Here is a 13,622-nt window from a genome sequence, read left to right on the forward strand (position 1 = left end):
AGCATGCTTATCGCTAGTCTATGTAATACATCTTCTATGGTTATATCTAGAACAGGTGCATTTATATATTTGTGCCGGACGCAATACGTGTTACTGCATTATCATGAATAAAAACAACTATTTGCGGTCCTTGAGGATGTGGGCTCCCATTCATGTTTCAAACTCCTGAGTCATAAATATCTGTAAGGAATGCATCCAGAAGGGCCTCTAATATGATGGGCTACTCTGTGATTATGTGAATTCCAGAGGTATTACATGGGCACAGGGGTTCCCCACGGGCACAATTAAATATACATTCTACTTTAATTTAATCTATTACTTGCCACGGTAAATAATCAGACTCACTCATGGGAAGTTATTATTAATCTTTAGGCTTGTCTTGGGGCGTTTTATTCTGAATTCGGACTGATCTTGCTTCCTTTCTTCCTCACTTATTCCAGACTGTACGGGGAATCCTGCCACTTCTCCATGATTTGCTCTTTATGATCATATAGTACTGTATTCTTTATGTTGACTTTCTGATATAATCAAAGATATGTAGTCATGGAAGCAGTATTGAAGATTGAGTAGTTTAATGTAGATACAGAGATAAGCTGGTGTTCCCAATCAAGGCTTAGGAGCAACTGGCAAACAGAGAATGCACAGACCACAAGAAGCATCATGACATCAGTAAAGATGGAATGTTCTCTGTTAAAGAGACAAGAAAGCATAAATAAAATAAGAGAATACAACATATCCTAGATCCTTCTGATCAAAAGTGAACTATTAAAACAAAGAAATTAAAAAAAACTCAAAAATAAAACAACAAGAACATATGCATAAGCTTTCCATATACAAACTTATTGGAGCACAAACAATTGTAAATGTTTCCTAAACATAACCAAACTGCACACAAAATCTTGAAGATAACTAGGTTGCTTTCTGACCCTTTGTGGAAGGACACTGGTTTCGCTACAAATGGTAGTGTCTTTAAGCTTTTTTTGATCATGAAAGGAATTAGGGTGGAGATCATCACCATTAACACCATTCGCTTTCTTGTAGAGGGCAACCCTCCTGAAATTCCAGTGTTCACCATTGTAAAGTGTGACAAATTTGTCATGGACTGACTTAACTTTGAATGGGCCTCTAAACTTGGTTAAACCAGAACAAACACGACCAGGTTTAACCTTTACCCAATCATTCACCGCCAATCTTTCCACACCTAACTTATCGCAAACTCTAGATCCCTTCTCACACCGATCTGTCTTAGGTGTATTGCTACTCAAATCTGCTAGCCCAAAACACTCTTTCATCCAAGCCGGTACAAGTTTGGTACCAGCCAAACGACCCCTCATCAAGTCGAACGGAACCTTACCAGTGACACCATTCACCGTAGTTCTATATGCCCAAACCAAGTCGTTAACCATACTTCTTACAGATCCACCAGAAGAGAGTGCCATCTGGATCGCCCCTTTCACCATCCTGTTGGCCCTCTCAACGATACCATTACCTTGTGGGTTGTATAACGAGGTTCTGGTGTGAACAATACCACAAGCATCCAAGAATCTCACCATGTCCTCCGAAACCAGCTGTGTCCCATTGTCAGTCACCAATCTCACGGGGTAACCCTCTTCTCTGAAAATATCAGACAGTCGGTTTATCGTTGATTTAGTGGTTATTTCTTTCATGAATTTCACTATCAGCCACTTAGAAGTTACATCAACCATAACAAAACCAAATCTCATGTCCTGACCTAAAGAGTAAAAAGGACCAATAAAGTCACAACACACAGTGTGCCAGGGTAAATCAGGGTTATCTATCTTTCCAAAATCATTCTAACATCCAACTCTCAACCTTTTTTCACTCTCGAAACACTCCGTGCACTTCTCAACCCACTCAGAAACCTGTTGGTCCATTCCTGGCCACCAGAAGGACTCCCTGATTCTCCTTTTAGTCAAGGACTGTCCCTGGTGTCCCTCGTGTGCTAACTTAAATAGATCAAACCTTAACTCCTGAGGAAGAATGAACTTATCATCCTTCATAATAATATTCCCCTCAACATCTAAGATTGACAAATCCTCGAGGATTCTCAAATAGGGACGTGCAGCCAAAGGTAGGGTACTCTCTCTCCTAGGACCTTTCACAATTAAATCCTTCACACACTTCAGCACTTCATCATTAGCCATACAGGAGTTCCATCTATCTTTGTTAATAGCACCAGTGCAGATATCTACTATCTCATCAATGGCCGCTACCGATCCCTCCGATTGCATAGCTTCAACACCCACTTTGTCAACCACATCCCAATGCAAAGGAAGTCTAGATAGACCATCCGCTTGACTATTCTGCCACCCAGGAATATACTCTACCCTGTACAAATATTCTTGGAGCCTAGCAGCTAACCTTGCCAACCTCGCTGATCCTTTCCCAGCACCACCCGGAGACAGTAATTTAATCAATGGTTTATGATCTGTCAACATTTTGAACTCAAATCCCCATAAGTACATCCTGAAGTACTCGCAGCCCCAAGCAGCCGCCAATGCTTCACGCTCATTGAAAAAAAATAGTTCCTTTCAGAACTGGTGAGTGTCCGTGACGCAAAAGCAAATGTCTTCAACCCGGAGCTATGTTCTTGTGCTAACACGGCACCTATACCAACCGCGCTGGCATCAACCGTCAACACTGACTTGCGTCTAGTATCAAATGGAGTTAGGATTTTGGCTTCACATATTGCTTTTTTGATGTTAACAAAACACTCCTCTTGCTCAGCACCCCAATCAAACTTGCACCCCTTCCTCAACAACAGTTTAATCATTTCAGTTCTTGCTGCAAAGTTCTCTACAAACTTAGCATAGTATTCGATAAGACCAAGAAAGGATCTTAATTGATCTTTATCGCAAGGGGCCGGTGCTTTCTTTATTGATTCCAAAAGATCCCTCTTAGGTCTCACACCACATGCAGAAAGCGTGTAACCTAAATATTCCACCTCTTCAACTGCAAATTTACACTTCTCTTTTCTCAAAGTTAACCCTGACTGTTCCATTCTACTCAATACTTCTCTCAGAATCTGATTGTGTCTTTCCAATGTCTCCCCAAACAACAAAACATCATCCTGGAAATACACGACGTTACTTATCCCCTTTAAGACTGAGCTAATCATTCTCTGAAAAACACCCGCTGCTGACGCGAGACCAAAGGGCATACGAGTAAACTGGTAAATTCCTTCCGTAGTGATGAAAGCGGTCAAGGCCTTAGAATCACTGTGTAGCTTTATTTGGTGGTAAGCACTCCTCAAATCAAGTTTTGAAAAAAACTTTCCACCCTTCAATGACAAAATTAATTCATTAATATTTGGTAGTGGAAAGTTGTCTACAACGATGTTCTGATTGAGTGTGCGAAGATCCACACAGAACCTAAATTTGCCATCAGATTTGGTTGTGATCACCACTGGCGAAACCCACGGAGATATTTCAATCTGCTCAATCACACCATTACTGAGCATATCATCCAACAGTTTCCTTACTTCCTGTCTAGCGATAAATGGTACTTTTCTCACTTTGTGCTGCATCGGAACTGCACCCTCTTTGAGCACAATTTTGTGGACATACCCTTTCAACTCTCCTATGCGTTCAGCAAATAAGTTTGGCATACTTTCAACTATCACTTCAGCAGTCATCGTATCCACAACCATAACCTGTTGACTTGCTCTGGGATCAATGACAATATGAAGGTCATACTGGTGACCCCAACCTAATATTGCAGGACCAGAACTTGCAACGTAAACTTTCCCATGAATAGAACGTCCTTGAAACCCGATCACAGCTTCCATGTACCCCAATAAATCGATGCATTCTCCTTGGTATCCACAGGGATATATATCCTTGGGGAATAAGACTGTACCCTCCCAATTCTTTCTGAATATTGATTGTGGAACTATGGTCCAAAACGTACCAGGATCCACCATCAATTCAACCACTTTATTATTAATGCTGAAGGTTGCTTTGGGTCTATTCTTCCTTCCATGTTTCACATGGGACGCGTTCACTTCACCTAAACATAAGATTTTATTAGCACCTTCTACATTGTCTTGCATACTAGCTTCCCGCTTTACGTCAACAATTGCAACTTTATCGTTATTTGACGTTTTGCACATCCTTGAGAAATGACCCTGTTTCCCACACTTTCTACATTCTTTATCAATAGCAAAACAACGTTTGTAATCTGCACCTTGATAGGTACTGCCACACCTGCTACACATTCTAACTTGGTACCTTCCCCTCTCTCCGCTGTTGTATCCTCCTGAACTTCTCTTTTCTGTTTTTTCATTAGTTTCTAACACTTTCCTGTTCATTACTGCGACCTCACTTTGAGCAATAGATGACACATTTAACCCACTACCACCCTCTCTTACAACTTTCTTCCTCTCCATTTCCTTCATGCAAGCTGTGGACTCTTCAACGACTTTTGCAATATCTATAGCAGCTTGCAAGGTGGGGTTCTTCGCTGCCCAAAGTTTTTCCTGCATTTTCTTGTTTTTGCATTGGACGATCATTTGATCTCTGATCATTTCATCTCGCATCTCACCAAAATTACATTTCAAGGAAAGTTCGCGTAGTCTAGTCACAAACTGGTCAACAGACTCTTCAGTCCTCTGTGGTTGTGTATAAAATTTATGTCTGGCCATGACAATATTCACTTCCTTCGAATATTGCTTCTTCATTCGCGCTTTTGCTTCAGTGTAGACATTGTTAATTGGCCTGCCATCTTGGCTCAATCCTAAAGGTAAATATTTGAAGGAATGTTGGCCCTCTTTTCCAAGGACACTTAATGCCAGAGCTTTTTTTCTTGTTGCACTGAAGTCTTTACCATCTAGCGCCTCTATATAGTTTTCGAAAATGTCTATCCACTCATCCCATTCTATTGGAGGTTCTCCACTTGACTGCAAAAACATGGGAGGTGCAATGACACTTGGGCTCTCCATATTCCTCTTGTACAAAAACTATGGTATGCCTCTTCTCTAACAGGAGATATCGTAAGTACCTCCTCCTCCTTTTCTCCCCTTTCTCTCTTAATACAAACGCGGTGAAACGAACACAACATAAATTATTACTCACTGTCTTCTTCCTGAATCAATTCCACTAAGTGTAGAGAGTAGCGTTATTTCTTTTAACTGTACGTTAGTTCATTTCTCCGTTAAACGCCAGCTTAAGTACTCGTCTAAGGGCAGAAACGGGCAAAAACACTTTCGGTTCCGTTGCTAGGATACTAAAAGAAAGAGTCAAAATGGTCGCCACGTTGTTTCACGCACTACGCATGCGTGTTGTGATGTTTACGCTGACGTGCCACGTCAGTCCGGATTCCGACGTCAGAAAGAATGATGAGAGTGAGACACCGAAGTATGGTAGAGTTGCGCGTGAGTGATATTTGAATGACGCTTAATTTTGTAATGGCAGTTCAAACATACGCGATTACATTAGATCTAGGTGATTTTAAAGAACAATTTCCTTATTTAAGAAATTACGTGCTCACCACTTTGGTAATCGGATGTGTTCATCATCATCCCCTTTTCTCCGTTTTATTCAGTTTTTTTTCATTTGTTTTTTCGGATGAGAACGCAGCGTCTCGTTGCTCACTTTGTACTTCAAGTGAAGTAAGGATTTTATTCTTATTAAAATTGTGCCTTGATAGCACCAGCAGCTGTTTTAGCATATGTGCCTTGATAGCACCAGCGGCTGTTGTTTTGTGACTCATTGATTTTAATTTGAGAAAATTCCCGAGTGTGAATGCTCCTGCAGCAGTTGGAAATTTGTGCACTTGATGGCACCTGCGGCAGAACTTTAAGATAGTATTTTCACTTTGGAGACTGTTCAATTTAACGATCTGAAGTAACGTTGTTAATTATCAAATAACGGTCACTTATTTCAATTGGCTCGAGCACCTCGCCTTTCTTCCTGCGCAGTTAGAACGTTCGGAGCCTCATCCTGCTCTGGCTCACGGTCGTCACTGTCGCAGGGCATTGTGGGAGTGACGTCACCACGTCATCTCACGTTTTCGGCCATCTTGGTTTGGGAAACTTTATCGAGTCGGCAAACAGCTCGTTTTAAACAACATTTCATTGTGGAAAACGCCATATGGGAATATACACTGTTTCTACAATAGATTTCTTTTAAAATTGTTTTTTTTCGAACAGCAATTGTTATTAACTATTTAACAACTTGAGGAAAATACCTTTTGGGAAATTCAATTTAAATAATTTACAATTTTCAAGTATCTTAGTAAAATAAATTTTTATGGTCAACAGTCATGGCCAACATAATGGTTCCACCACATTTTCTAACAGTGGCAGGTGATCCTAAAATGGATTGGGATTTGTGGTATCCCATGTTCTTGGCATACGTTAGTGTTATAGAAGAAGATGGGTGTTCTTCAAAAAGAAAATTAGATCTCTTACGTTTATCTTTAGGTGGTCAAGGCATCAAAGAGTTATCGGATTTGCCTCCTTTGGAAGACTCTGATTCTGAATCTGATGTTTTTGAAATTGCTGTTAAGCAACTTACAATTAGATTTGGGAAAAAAGTCAACACTGTAATGGAACGTTTTAAATTTTATTCAAGAGCACAGAAAGATAACGAATCTATAGAGAATTATATATCTGCTTTACGTGCTTTGGCTGGATCTTGTGCCTTCGACACTATCAACTATGAACAAGTTCTTAGGGATCAAATTATGATGAAGACTAAAAGCAAGAAGATACAGGAAAGATTGTGGTTAGGAACTGAAACTTCACTTAAAGCTGTGGTTAATATAGCTAAAGGTATCGAACAATCGGAAAAGTTCGTGACTGAAATAAGAAGTCAGAGTCAGAGTCTTTCAGTCAAGATTCAAGAGTCTATACCTGAAGTATCTGTTGTCAAAAGTCAAGCTTTCCAAAAGAAAACTGTTTTCCCTACTTTCAAAAAAGAAGGTTTCACAAAAGAAAATAAATTTAATAATAGACGTACATTTATAATATGTTATAGATGTGGAAGTTTTGACCATGTGGGGAAATTTAAAAGTTGTCCTGCTTTAAATAAGATTTGCGTAAAATGTAAAAAGACTGGACATTTTGGGAAAATGTGTCGTTCGCCTCAGAAAGTAAACTGTATTTCATTAGATGAAGAAGAGTTTGGTGAGGAATTTAGTGAGTTCAACTGCATTTCATGTATTTCTTCCGATGATTGTAAAAGTTTTCCTTCTGCTTTATTTTACATTGATGGAAAGGAAGTTTCTATGTTGGTGGACTCTTGTGCATGGTATTCGATAATTGGGAAAGACATCTTTGAAGAGTTATGGCCTAATAGAGAATTTATGAGTCCTGATATCAAACCTGGTAGTTATTCTGGTCATAAAATTGAATTAATTGGTTTCTTTTGGGCCAAAGTAGATTTTAAGGACAGGTCTACTCAAGCTAAAATCTATATTGCTCGTAAAGGGGAGTCTATTTTAGGTTGGCCTCACCAGAAAGAGATGGGAATCAAACTTGATCCTAATGCTTCACCTCCTGTATATATTGATCCAAATGTCTCATTGCCTGTTTGCGTTGTAAATCCAAGTGACAATGAATTTGTGGATAACATTAAGAATCATTTTCCAAGTGTATTCGAAGAGAAATTAGGTGAATATGCCCAGTTTAAACACAAAATCATTCTTAAGGACAATGCAGTACCTGTAAGACATAGAGTCAGAAACGTACCTTTGGCCTATCGTGACAAATTGAAAGGTATTCTCGATGATTTAGTGAAATCGAATATCATCGAACCCATTGAGTCATCCCCTTGGGTTTCCCCTATTGTTCTTTCTTTAAAGGCCAATGGCGAGCTCCGCTTATGTGTGGATCTTCGCAGCCTTAATAAAGAAATCTGGACTGACATGCACCCTCTACCGAAAATTAATGAACTAATTTCCACCCTTTCTGATGCTAGTGTATTCTCTACATTAGACCTTGCTAGCGCATATCACCAGGTCGTACTACATGAGGAATCTAAGAATTTGACAGCTTTTGTCACTCCTGAGGGTATGTTTCGCTATTTGCGTATGCCATTTGGGCTTGCGAGTGCTGCATCTGTCTTTCAACGCTTAATGAAGGAAGTGTTGGATGGTTGTAAAGGTGCTATTGCATTCCAAGACGACATTCTGGTCTTTGGCAGCGATGTTGTACAACATGATAAGAATCTAAAAGCCATTTTGGGTGGGATACAATCAAAAGGCTTAACTTTAAAGTTTTCCAAGTGTAAATTCAGACAAGAAAAGGTAGAGTATTTGGGACATGAGATTTCCAAGGAGGGTATTAAACCTAAGTTTGATCATATCGCCAGTATTTCAAAAGCTCCTGCTCCTATCAATAAGGATCAATTGTTTCTAGGTTTAACTGAATATTTTAGCAAATTTGTAAGGAATTATGCTTCTAAAGTGTCTTCTCTTCGAGCTTTACTTTAAAAAAATGCAAAGTTTTCGTGGGGCAATGAACAGCAACAGCAATTTGATGTGTTAAAGAAGGAAACTTGTTCTGCACCTTTTTTAAAACCATTCGTTGTGGGTAAAGAATGTATTGTTTCAGTTGATGCATGCAATACTGGTTTGGGGGCGGTTCTTCTGCAGAAAGGCATTGGTGAAGAAAGTATTGTTTCATATGCTTCTAGAACGTTGAAAGGTGCTGAATATAATTATTCAACAATTGAGAAAGAATTATTAGCATGTACCTGGGCGGCTCAGCACTTTCGACAATTTTTGTGGGGTACTAAATTTGTGCTCAGAACCGACCACAAACCCCATGTGAGTATGTTAGCTGCAGGTGGTGGAAGGATTTTGACAGCTCGTTTGGCCAGGTTGGCAGCCAAATTACAAGAGTATTGATGCACTGTGGAGTATATTCCTGGTAGACTCAATGTGCATGCTGATTGCATGTCCAGATTAGCCTTGCCTCATCATGATGATGAACATTCTGATGAATGTGATGTGGCTTATACCATGAAAGACATAAATGTTAATGATTTAAAGGTGATTTCTGAAGATGTTTGGGTGAAAGCTATGTCAGAGGATAACATTCTTGGTTTGGTTAATACCTATCTGAGGTGTGGATGGCCTGAGGAGAGGAAGTTTTCAGGTGATTTGAGTTCTTTTTTCAAAGTCAAGGATGAACTTATGTGTTCTGACAATATTATCACCAGGGGTGACAAAATTATTCCTCCTGTTTCAGTCAAGGAAAATTTGATTAGGATTGCTCATGAGGGCCACATGGGCATGTCGACTACTAAGAGGCGGTTAAGGGAATACTATTGGTGGCCTTCTATGGATGCTGTTGTTGATAGATGGGTCAGGAATTGTCAACCCTGTTCAAATAGTGACAAAACTGTGAAACCTTTATCCACCTCGGTCACTCCTATTGAGTATTCGGAAGGTCCTTGGAGACGATTAGGTATTGACATTATTGGTCCTTTAAATTTGTCTGGTTGTAAAGAGGTTTACGGGTTAGTTTTGATTGACTATTTTTCGAAATGGCCAGAGGTTAAAATTTTAGAAAGGATTACCTCTAGTCAAGTTATTGATTTTCTTAACAACATTTTTAGTCGTGAGGGTCTCCCTTCAGAGATTATTTCTGATAATGGAACGCAGTTTGTTAGCAGTGAGATTGAAATATTTTTTAAAGAGCATGGTATCACTCACAAGAGGGTTTCTAATTATAATCCTCAGGCTAATGGTCAAACTGAGCGCTTTAACAGGGTTGTTAAGGAATCCATTCAGTTAGCGGTTAAGAATAATTTGAACTGGAAAAAAGCATTATATGCCACTTTGCTGACTTATCGCATCTCGCCCAATTCTGTAACAGGATGTTCTCCTTTCGAATTATTAAGGGGTCGCAAAGCTGGTTCAAAACTGTTACCTTGGTGGTTAAAGTCTGATGAATCTGCTTTGTCTGGTTTGGATGTTAAGAAAGTGAGAGAACGTGTTAAAATTTATCAAGAGAAAATGGGTAAATGTTCCAACAAAAGAGTCTCAAGTCACAAGGTCAGAGTTGGTGATTTGGTGCGTGTGAAATTTGGAAGTTCGCTTTCTAAGAGTTGGGCTAAGTGGTCAGATCCTGTTAGAGTGATTGAAGTTTTCAGCAAAGCTGTACGTGTTGAAGGGGGGAAAATTTGGAATTTTAGACGTGTATCTGTTGTTAGATCTGACAAATCGTTGATGAATTTTAAAAAATGTTCTTCTCATGTTTATGATGAGGATAATGATCAATTTTTTTTAGATAATTTCAGTGCTCTGCAAGGTTCACAGAAGGTTCTGCCAAATGATTCTGCTTGTTCTAATGAACCTGTTGTTACCATTCTTGATTCACAGGAGGATGTCGACAACACTGATGTTTTGAGTGATCATGGTGATGTCGAGTATAGTCCTGTTGGTCAAGATGAATCTGTGCAAAGAGTTGCAGACTGTGTACCTAGGAGAAGTTCACGTGTTTCGCGTCCTCCTGTAAAAATGAAAGATTATGTTTGTTCTTATTTGGTTTAAAAAAAAAAAAAATAATAATTCTCAAGGTGGGGAGGTGTGTTGCATGCTGCTTGTGTGCTTCTTGGCACGCAAGCTTTTTAGAACTTAGAATGTTCTATCCTGGTTCTTTTCGAGAGAAAAAAAAGGTTGAGAGTTGGATGTCAGAATGATTTTGGAAAGATAGATAACCCTGATTTACCCTGGCACACTGTGTGTTGTGACTTTATTGGTCCTTTTTACTCTTTAGGTCAGGACATGAGATTTGGTTTTGTTATGGTTGATGTAACTTCTAAGTGGCTGATAGTGAAATTCACGAAAGAAATAACCACTAAATCAACGATAAACCTACTGTCTGATATTTTCAGAGAAGAGGGTTACCCGTGAGATTGGTGACTGACAATGGGACACAGCTGGTTTCGGAGGACATGGTGAGATTCTTGGATGCCTAAAACCTCCTTCCTTAAACACCCCAAAAGAGTAGCCTCGGCTCCATGGTACACACCAGAGCTCAAAGCCCTGCGCAAAGAGTGCAAGAGGACGGAACGATCCTGGAGGAAAGTCAAATCTGAAACAAATAAAGAGACTTATTCTGCTTCTCTCCTTAATTACAAAACCACCATCCGTAAAACCAAAACCGCGTTCTTTCAGGAGAGAATAGAGAAAGCAGTATCCTCCAGTAAGGAATCCTATGCTATCCTAAAAGACCTTCTGAAAACCCCAGCGCCTGGACCTAAACATCTCATTGACCCTACAGCTGACCAGACCAAATGCCAACAATTGGCGGATTTCTTTCACGGGAAAATCCTAAAAATCCTCGAGTCTATCCCCTCCGCGACCCTGTGCGAGGAACACGATCCTCTGCAACCCTCAACACTCTGCCGTCTTTCTTCTTGGGGCCAAGTCACGACTGAAGAAGTGGAAAACACGTTAACATCTATAAAAAGCGGCTCTCCCAAGGATCCCGTCCCACTCCGAATTCTTAAAAAGGTTGCCCCTACGATCATCCCTCCCGTGACCCACCTGATTAACACCTCACTCCAACAGGGAGTCGTACCCCTAAGCTGGAAGGCGGCGGTCGTGAAAGCTCTGTTAAAAAATCCTTCCCTCGATCCCGAAAACCTGGCGAACTATAGGCCCATCTCCCTACTCCCAGGAATCAGCAAGATTGCTGAAAAACTGGTTAATAGAAAACTCTCCCAGTTCCTGGAAGTTAATAACATACTAAAAAGCTCCCAGACGGGCTTTCGCCCAGGGCAGGGCACAGACACCGCCCTCCTAGCAGCGGTTGAGGAGGCCAGAACGCTACTGGACGGAGGAGGATCAGTGGCAGTGATCCTCCTCGACCTAAGCGCAGCCTTCGATACCGTCGACCACCGACTCCTTATTAAAAGACTCAAGGGAGCCGGTGTAGAAGGCTCCGCATTAGCCTGGCTTACTTCTTTCCTGGCTCAACGGACCTACCAAATTTGGGAGAACAACGCCCGCTCCTCCGAAATTCCCCTCCAATGTGGTGTGCCTCAGGGCTCCTCCCTGAGCCCCACATTATTTAATATCTATATGTCCACATTGGAGGAGGTCATCATTCCTTTCGGAGTGAGTGTCGTCAGTTACGCTGACGACACACAATTGGTGGTGTCATTATCCCACCCCAAACAACAACCAGCAGACCTATTCAATTGCCTGGTGCAGGTCCATCTCTGGATGAACACCTCTGCCCTAAAACTAAATGGGTCAAAAACTGAGGTTCTGCTCCTTGGCCCACAAGGGTTCACATTGTCCCCGAACATCTGGCCAGCTTGTCTGGACCCTCTTCCCGAACCCAGAGAGGAAGTAAAGAGTCTGGGAGTGTGGCTTGATACCGACCTCTCGTTCACTGTGCAGGCAAAGAAAGTGGCCGGGACCTGCTTTGGACTTCTGAAATCATTGAGGAAAGTCCTGCCCCTCCTGCCCACCAACTCCCAAAAGTTGCTTATTCAAGGCCTAATAATCTCGAGGCTCGATTATAGCAACGCGATATACCTGGGCGCCCCAGAGGCGACTCTGAACAAACTTCAGAGAATCCAGAATACCGCGGCCCGGATTCTCACAAATACCCCTGCCAGAGCATCGGCCAAACCGGCCTTAAAACTCCTCCACTGGCTTCCCATAAGAGAGCGGGTCAAATTCAAGGCCCTGTGTCTGGCCTACAAGCTACGACGAAATCAAGGCCCCCCTGTTCTCAGGAAGTTTATCACACCTTACAAATCTTCAAGACCCCTTCGTTCTGACACAGAAAATCTCATTGTTGCCCCCAAATTCAAGAGAGCCCGGTCCGGAGGAAGGCGTTTCTCAGTCCAGACCGCACGACTGTGGAACACACTTCCCCGAATCCTCCGCCTCGAACCGCAATATCTCCGCATCAGGAAACAGCTCAAAACCCGTCTTTTCCCACAGTGAATCACCCTTGGCCCTTATCTTGTTCCTGCGCTCCACCCTCCTGGTCCTTTTTCCCTTGTTCCCTTCCTTGTCCCACTGTACTCAGGAGATAGGATTGTCTAGCGCTGGGATACCTCCGGGTGACTACGCGCTCTAAAAAAAAAAATAATAATAAATAAATAATGCTTGTGGTATTGTTCACACCAGAACCTCGTTATACAACCCACAAGGTAATGGTATCGTTGAGAGGGCCAACAGGATGGTGAAAGGGGCGATCCAGATGGCACTCTCTTCTGGTGGATCTGTAAGAAGTATGGTTAACGACTTGGTTTGGGCATATAGAACTACGGTGAATGGTGTCACTGGTAAGGTTCCGTTCGACTTGATGAGGGGTCGTTTGGCTGGTACCAAACTTGTACCGGCTTTGATGAAAGAGTGTTTTGGGCTAGCAGATTTGAGTAGCAATACACCTAAGACAGATCGGTGTGAGAAGGGATCTAGAGTTTGCGATAAGTTAGGTGTGGAAAGATTGGCGGTGAATGATTGGGTAAAGGTTAAACCTGGTCGTGTTTGTTCTGGTTTAACCAGGTTTAGAGGCCCATTCAAAGTTAAGTCAGTCCATAACAAATTTGTCACACTTTACAATGGTGAACACTGGAATTTCAGGAGGGTTGCCCTCTACAAGAAAGCGAATGGTGTTAATGGTG

The sequence above is a fragment of the Lissotriton helveticus genome, chromosome 11 (genome assembly GCF_964261635.1).
Source record: "Lissotriton helveticus chromosome 11, aLisHel1.1, whole genome shotgun sequence".
NCBI lineage: Eukaryota > Metazoa > Chordata > Amphibia > Caudata > Salamandridae > Lissotriton > Lissotriton helveticus.